The following is an 8664-nucleotide window of genomic DNA, read 5'->3' on the forward strand; positions in this document are numbered from 1 at the left end:
TCTGTAATTGATTAATATTTCGTGTCAGGAAAAGTTAACTACAAGTAATTGCAGTGCTATACTTGAATTTCTAAGTCTCTTAAGAAAGAGACTGAATAGGTAAACACATAATCAAGTGTTCAGAGAGGCTCCCTAGGGAAACTGCTCATGGAAGAGGAAGCCCAGACCCTGACAGGAAAGCTGCCCAGAGCCTCCATCTGCACCTGCTCCTGGGCCTTCAAGACAGAAATGGTGAGGAGTTTGCACCCCCTGGTGGCCCAATCCCCTTCTACAGGGAGGTTTGTGTCTGGGCTCACACTTAGGTCAACTCACTGTGTCTGCACAGTAATACAAGGCCGTGTCCTCGGCTCTCAGGCTGTTCATCTGCAGATAGAGCATGTTCTTGGCATTGTCTCTGGAGATGGTGAGTCGGCCCTTCACAGCATCTGTGTAGTATGTGCTACTTCCACTATTGCTAATTTTTGCAACCCACTGCAGCCCTTCCCAGGAGCCTGGCGGACACAGCTCATGCTGTAGCTACTGAAGGTGAATCCAGAGGCCACACAGGACAGTCTCAGGGACCGCCCAGGCTTCACCAGGTCTCCGCCAGACTCCACCAGCTGCACCTCACCCTGGACACCTGCAGACACAAGACATCCTGGTCAGGAAACTGTCCCACATCCCCTGTTTCTCTCACTCACCTCCACTTACAGACTTATGGTCTCTTGTTCCTCCTGAATTACCTTTTAAAATAGCTATAAGGAAAACCCAGCGGAGCACAGACTTCAGACTCCATGGTGGTTTGTCTTTATTGTGTCGTGAGCACTGAATGGGGTCCCCTGGGTATCCTGGGGCTGGGGCTTCTCTCCCAGCTGCAGGGTCCGGGATGGGCTGGTTTAATCAGTGGAGTGAAGGCCCTATTTGTATGTGGTTAACTATATAATAAACTCCAGACTTAGATTCAATTCTTTACATGTTATATACAAGGATTACTTCACAACCGTAGATCACTTTCTATAGGGGGGACAGTGTATTTATGATGATCTAACCCATCAATGTCTTTATCTTTGCCTTTCTGTGCCTTTTTAAGTCTTTCATTAATATTGCTCATTTCTAAATGGGATTTTCTCTCCCTAATGAGGTATAATCATAAATATTTATTTTTGTTTTTTTTTATTTATTTTTTATTGGTGTTCAATTTACTAACATACAGAATAACACCCAGTGCCCGTCACCCATTCACTCCCACCCCCTGCCCTCCTCCCCTTCTACCACCCCTAGTTCGTTTCCCAGAGTTAGCAGTCTTTACGTTCTGTCTCCCTTTCTGATATTCCCCACACATTTCTTCTCCCTTCCCTTATATTCCCTTTCACTATTATTTATATTCCCCAAATGAATGAGAACATATAATGTTTGTCCTTCTCCGACTGACTTACTTCACTCAGCATAATACCCTCCAGTTCCATCCACGTTGAAGCAAATGGTGGGTATTTGTCATTTCTAATAGCTGAGTAATATTCCATTGTATACATAAACCACATCTTCTTTATCCATTCATCTTTCGTTGGACACCGAGGCTCCTTCCACAGTTTGGCTATCGTGGCCATTGCTGCTATAAACATCGGGGTGCAGGTGTCCCGGCGTTTCATTGCATTTGTATCTTTGGGGTAAATCCCCAACAGTGCAATTGCTGGGTCGTAGGGCAGGTATATTTTTAACTGTTTGAGGAACCTCCACACAGTTTTCCAGAGTGGCTGCACCAGTTCACATTCCCACCAACAGTGTAAGAGGGTTCCCTTTTCTCCGCATCCTCTCCAACATTTGTTGTTTCCTGCCTTGTTAATTTTCCCCATTCTCACTGGTGTGAGGTGGTATCTCATTGTGGTTTTGATTTGTATTTCCCTGATGGCAAGTGATGCAGAGCATTTTCTCATGTGCATGTTGGCCATGTCTATGTCTTCCTCTGTGAGATTTCTGTTCATGTCTTTTGCCCATTTCATGATTGGATTGTTTGTTTCTTTGGTGTTATTTTTGATAGCAGTGTAAAGGGAATTGTTTTGTAAATCTTATACAGAAAATTTGTTGTTAGTGTGTAGAAATTAGCTTTATTGTATAAATTGATTTTATGTCCTGAATTTTCCCTGAGCTCCTTAGTTATTTCTAAGTGTTTTTGTAAGGCTTGTTCTCATTCATTATTTATATAGCAATGTCATATAGAAGCAAATTATTTTTCTTTCGTTGACTGATATTAATATCTTTTATTTTATTATTGCCTAATTTCTATGGTAATCTCTGAGTAAGGGGCATAAACGTTTTCCTTCTTTTCTGTCAGATTCTTTGTTCTAATATTTTGATGGATATACAGCAGTTCTAGGTGAGCAAATGAAATTTGTTTTGCATGTGGATGAGATCCCTAATATATGGTGTGATGTGGGATCTCAGGACAGGACAAGAAGTCTGTTCACAACAACTGCCCAATTCTGATTGGAGATTCTGGTGGCTGTTGAGTTTGATAAGCCTTTTGTATATTTTGGATTCCAGCTCTTAAATAGATAAGACATTTCCAAGTATCTTCTCCCATTCTGTAGGTTGACTTTTAGTTACTTTGAGTGATTCCTTTGCTGTGAAAATGCTCTTTCCTTGATGAAGTCGCCATGGTTCATTTTCCTTTTCTTTCCCTTGCCTCTGCAGACAACAGCTGAGGTAGAAAAGGTTATGCCTGTGTTCTCCTGAGGAATCTGATGGTTTCCCAACTCACATTTAATTCTTTCATCAACTTTGAGTCCATTGTTGTGAATGATGTGAGAAAAGGGTCCCCTTTCATTCTTCTGCATGTGGGTCTCAAGTATTCCCAACGCTATTTGCTGAAGAGACTTTCTTTTTTCCATTGGATATTCTTTCCTGCCTTTTCAGGATTTTTTGACCACAGATTTCAGGGTCCATTTCTGGGTTCTCAAACTTTTTTATTTATCTATACATCTGTATTTGTGGCAGTGCCATAGTGTCCTGATGATCACAACGTTGTAATATATTTTGACAATCAGAATCAGGATGTCATAAGCTTTGCTTTTGCTTTACTTTTTCAAGATTGCTGTCGCTCCTTGAGGTCTTTGTGGTTCCCTAAATATTTTCTGATTATTCTAAATCTGTGAACAGTGCTGTTGATATTTTTTACAGATGTGCTTGTTGGCCAACTGTAGGTTTGTTCAGAGAAATTTCTGTTAATGTTTTCTCCCCATTTCTTGACTGGATTCCTTGTTTCTTGGGTGATAAGTTTTTTTTAAATTTTTATTTATTTATGATAGTCACACAGAGACAGAGAGAGAGAGAGAGGCAGAGACACAGGCAGAGGGAGAAGCAGGCTCCATGCACCAGGAGCCCGACGTGGGATTCGATCCCAGGTCTCTAGGATCGCGCCCTGGGCCAAAGGCAGGCGCTAAACCGCTGTGCCACCCAGGGATCCCGGGTGATGAGTTTTAATAAATTCTTTATACATGTTGCATACAAGCCTTTTGTCTGATATGTCATTTCTAATATCTTCTCCCTTCTGTAGCTAGTGGTTCAGTTTTGTTGACAGTTTCCTTTGTTCTTCAGAACATTTTTATCTTGATGGTGCTCCCAGAATTCATTTTTGCTTTTGTTTCCCTTGCCATATTGGGGAATATAATGTTGTGATTCTCCCACGGGGACTGGGACAGAGAAATTCATCCATGGGGTTCACATTACTTCTTTACCCCAAACACGTTGTCACATTTCAAAAAAGAAGGAGATATTCCAAGCTCAATGATGACACATCTACAGTCCAGACTCTGAAGCCAGACACCTCCCAAGTCTTCCCAGATGATGCCTCAAGGGACATCCTCTCCTTCTATCAATATGGAGATTGCAAATATCGCCACTACAGAAAGTAATACATTTTTTCTTCATTCAAAGTGTTTGACCTGTATCATCCCTTCAGTGTAGCTGTTGCTCCCAAACTTCCTAGAGAGAATGGCGTGCACACAAGAGCATCATCTTTGTCCCAAACGCCTGACTCATTGATGTGAGGAAGTCAGGAAAATCCTTGTCCCTGTCACCTCCTCAGCCCTCCCCCACAGCTCTCCTCTCACCAGGTTTTCTGACACTCCCAGAATGTGGGTTCTCACAATGTGTCCTACACAATAATACACTCCCTAATCCCCATTTGACAAGTCATCCATACCCCACTTACCACCCATGTGATAGCCATCAGCCTGTACTCTGTAATGAAGGGGCTATTACTTGGTCTAGGTATTGACTTTATTCCCCTTTGCTCATTTTTTCTTTGTTAAACTCAATATATGACTGAAATCATACAACGATTGTCTTACTTTGACTGACTCACTTCACTTAGCCTTATACTTGCTACCTCCATCCCCATAGTTCCAAATGGATTAGATTTCATTCCATGTATGGATAGTTTTGATAGTTTGGTTAATGTGCATAATGCTGCTGTAAAAATTCAGGTACATGTATCCCTTTGAATTTGTATTTTTGTATTATATTTTATTCTATTTTTAAAAGACTTTATTTATACCTGAGAAACACAGACATACACAGAGGCAGAGACATAGGCAGAGGGAGCAGCAGGGTCCATGCAGGGAGCCCAATGAGAGACTTGATCCCTGGACTCTGAGATTAAGCCATGAGCCAAAGGCAGATGCCCAACTACTGAGCCACCCAGGTGTCTCAGAGTTTTTTTCCTCTTAATGATTTTATGTATTTATTCATGGGAGACTGAATGAGGCAGTGACAAAGAGTGAGAAACAGGCTCCTCCCAGGCATCCAATATGAGACACAATCCTCAGATTGGGAACATGACTTGAGCTGAAGGGATGTGCTCAACTGCTGAGCCACCCAGGCATCTTAGTGCTTTTATATTCTTAGAGTAAATGACCAGTAGGGCAGTTGCTGGATCATAGGGTAGGTCTACTATTACTTATTTGATGTCACACCATATGATTTCCCAGAGCGGCTGCACCCTTGCCCACCCACATCTCCTAACCAGAGAATTCAGCAGGGCCTCACTTCTAGTGAAGGTGGCATCAGGACTCATTTAACAAGCAGAGCAGAGCTCACCCCATTAAAACTCACCACATCTTGGCCAGGGACCACACACTGCCCACTGCAGGCAAGGAGAGCCTGTGTAGACACCTGGCCTGAAGGAAATAGCAGCCAAAAGAGGAGAGCACAGTGCATGCAGCACACACCACAGACACTCTCTGAACACAGACCCAGCACCCTATGTGACCTCTTTATCATAAAGCTGTTATTCTGGAACAGGATATAGAACTGGCTTTTGTACATACAGAGGAATATAGAGACTTAGGGAAAATACCAAGGTTACGGAATTCAATTCCAGTTTCCTGCTCTGATCCACCTCAAATTTCAGGTTTTTCAAGTTAGCGCCTTTGACCCTGCCAAATGAGAGAGGACTTCTGTTCTGCCCCTAGTTCCCGCAGTTTCCATCCCTGAAAGGATCATGTGCATTTGAGAGACTGCCAGCTGCCCACACCATCTATAGAGTATCTACCACAATAGAATGAAGACACAGAATTGTGATAATAATATCCCTGCAATTCTTGTCCTTGTGGAGGATGCCCGACCTCCTGCCCAAAGCCTGTGTCACATGTTAAGAGGTGCTTTCCTCTCTATGTCATTCATTAGGGACAATATGTGCATGGATCACTCGTGTCAATATTACTTACTGCAAAATAATATAATAATTGTACAACATACGCTCAGGCAGCAACTTAATCCACAGGACTGAGATAGAGTTGGGAGGGAAATTAATTAAGATGATTTTAAAATAAAATTCCATTTCAGTTTCCACTTGTTAAAATTAAGACAAGTCTAAATGGAGTGTTTATGCTAAGCCCCACATCACTAAACTGAGACTTAATTACAATTTTGTCTTTTCCAGAAATGGAATCTTAAGCTAATCGATCAGAAATCATCTGACTAGCACTAGTTTGTAATCTGTCTCATAGATCTCTGCCATCCCCTAAAGGAAAGAAACCTTGCAATTACCAACCTGCTTTTTTGCTTACTGTAATTTCCTTGTTTCCACTCCCTTCTGCCTATAAAAGTCTTTCAATTTGTACAGCTCCTCAGAACTCCTTTCTATCTACTAGACTGGATGCTGCTTGATACATGAATCATTGAATAAAGCCAATAAAATCTTTGTAATGCAAAAATAAAAAATAAAAAAAATAAAATAAAATTCCAGAATCCCCGTTTGATCTTCAGCATATAAACCAGAGGGAATTCCCCCCATGGTCATTGCTATAACAGCACTGGGAGGGAGGAGTTAAGATTCTGGATCAGGGTCCTTGGGATTGCCTCGTAACTGGAACATGATAGGTAGTTATGCAATCATTCTGATTTCCAATGAAGTCACTCAGAGGTCTGGCAGAACAAAAACTGCAAGTCGACATGTAGAAAACTGACCACCTTTTGGACATAGGAGGTGTGGATTTTTTTATGGGGCATATAGCTGTGGCGATGATGACAAGAGGGAGGCTGATACAGAATATTCTGCATAGTAGTATGAGCAGCAGAGAGGAAAATCTGAACCTTTTGATGTCCGTTTCCATGGGGATGTGCTGCCTTGAAGGTGCACAGGTGGTAAAGAGGGAGGAATCCCAGGATACTAATGGGTCTAACGAACCGCAGGGTTGTAGGAAGAATATGTGGCAAAATGTGATGCACAGCAACTAAGGACAGGAGCATGGATGGTAGGTGAGGACAGTGAGTCCAGGTGTGGGGTTCCTGCTCTGTTTTGTCATAACCTGAGTGTTTTCCTGGGACCAGATTGTAAAGGACAAATAAGAGGTGACATCCTGTTTAAGTGTTTCTGGGTGATGTCACTGCATTCCCAGACTCTGTGGATTAAACAGCAGACACTCATTCTCACAGCTCTGGAGTATGGGATGTCTGAGGTCCAGGTGCAGGCAGATGTGGTATCTGGAGAGCGCCCACGTCCTCACCTGTCTTTTCCCTGCCATCTCATATGGGGCCCAGAGGCAGGGAGCTTTCCTAGTCCTGGTGTATAAAGTCCCTGATCCCATCATGAGGCTGCACCTCCTGACCTAAGTGCTCCCCTAAGGCCACACCTCATCCTCCATCACATGGATGTTAGGTTCCAAAACAGGGATGTAGAGGTCACACAGAGTGAGCTGATATCAGCACCTGAAGGATCCATGAGTTAATCCCTGCAGGTGGAAAGTCCTCCTCCACCTTTTTTTCTCTCAGTTCTCGTAATAGTTTAGTTTAATTTGTCATCACACCGTAATTTGAGTGTCACCTGCTATCACCTGTGATCACCAGTCCTCCCTCTTCTCCTCCTTCCCCACCCATGGGAAATCCAACAGGAACAACAGAATTCCCTCCTTTGATGCAGGTGGGACACTGACTCCACACAAGTCCCTCCTGTAGCAGGACCTTGTCCCTCCCACTGTCCTACAACACACACCATGAGCCAGTGTCCTTCCAAAATCCAAGCACTTATGATATGATGACAGGCCTGCCCTGCTCTCAACAGACACGATGATGAAGTTGATAAAGGTTTGTTCTCTCATGTCTGTGTGTGTTTGGGGGGCTCTTCAGACTACACATCCTCACAACGTACTTCTTGGGGTCCCTTGCTTTCCCAGATTCACACTGATATTGATTCTGTGAGAGTGGTTCAAGACTGAAGTCACACCTGTACTCCATCTTCTCTCCATTTGATTTTCGAGCCCTTTGTAGTGTCATGACCAGCATGAACTTTATGTTGTTTCTAAAATCCTTGCATATTAGAAACGAGGAATACCCACCCTTTGCAACAACGTGGATGGAACTGGAGGGTATTATGCTGAGTGAAGTAAGTCAATGGGAAAATGACAAACATATGGTCGCATTTATGCAGTGAATGTAAAACATTGAGAAAGGGAATAAAGGAGAAAGGAAGGAAAATGAGGGGGAAATGTCAGGGAAGGAGACAGAACATGAGAGAATCCTTACTCTGGGAAATGAACAAGGGGTCGTGGAAGGGGAAGTCAGCGGAGGGTTGGGGTGACTGGGTGACAGGCAGTGAGGGGGGCACTTGGCCGGATAAGCACTGGGTGTTATGGTATATATTGGCAAATTGAAATCCAATAAAAATATACAAAATAAAATAAAATCATTGCACAGTGAGCTGGGTGGTTGTTTCATGTTCCATGTATACAGCTGGGACTCTTATAAAGGAGAAGTTGTGGTAAATGGAGATATGGGTAATAAACTGGTTTTTATGGACAGTAGTAAGAAATTTTAAGCAGCTTTGTCCCTGAGCATATAAGAAGAGTTGTTGACTAAAACCAACCAACATTCCAAATCAGAAACTGAATAAGGAATAGGCAAAACAAGAGACACTGCCATTTTTGGACGTGGGAATATTTCTCTTTCTATGACAACAAAGTTTGTAAGTTAGAGACTGAATACGTAAGCACAGAATTCTGTGCCCAGAGACTCCCTTGGGGAAACTGCTCCTTGGAGAGGAAGCCCAGACCCTGACAGGAAATCTGCTGATAACCTCAATCTGCACCTGCTCCTGGGCCTTCAAGACAAAAGTGTTGAGTAGTGTGCACCCCCTGGTGGTCCTGATCCCCTTCTACAGGGAGGTTTGTGTCTGGGCTCACACTGAGG

General features: G+C 43.0%; 1 pseudogene; it reads right to left on the reverse strand.

Annotated features, from left to right (window-relative positions):
• Positions 1–303: 303 nt before the first annotated feature.
• On the reverse strand, positions 304–2635 carry LOC119876550 (annotated as a pseudogene).
• Between the last annotated feature and the right edge of the window lie 6029 nt (positions 2636–8664).

Source organism: Canis lupus, chromosome 8 (genome assembly GCF_011100685.1).
Source record: "Canis lupus familiaris isolate Mischka breed German Shepherd chromosome 8, alternate assembly UU_Cfam_GSD_1.0, whole genome shotgun sequence".
Taxonomy (NCBI): domain Eukaryota; kingdom Metazoa; phylum Chordata; class Mammalia; order Carnivora; family Canidae; genus Canis; species Canis lupus.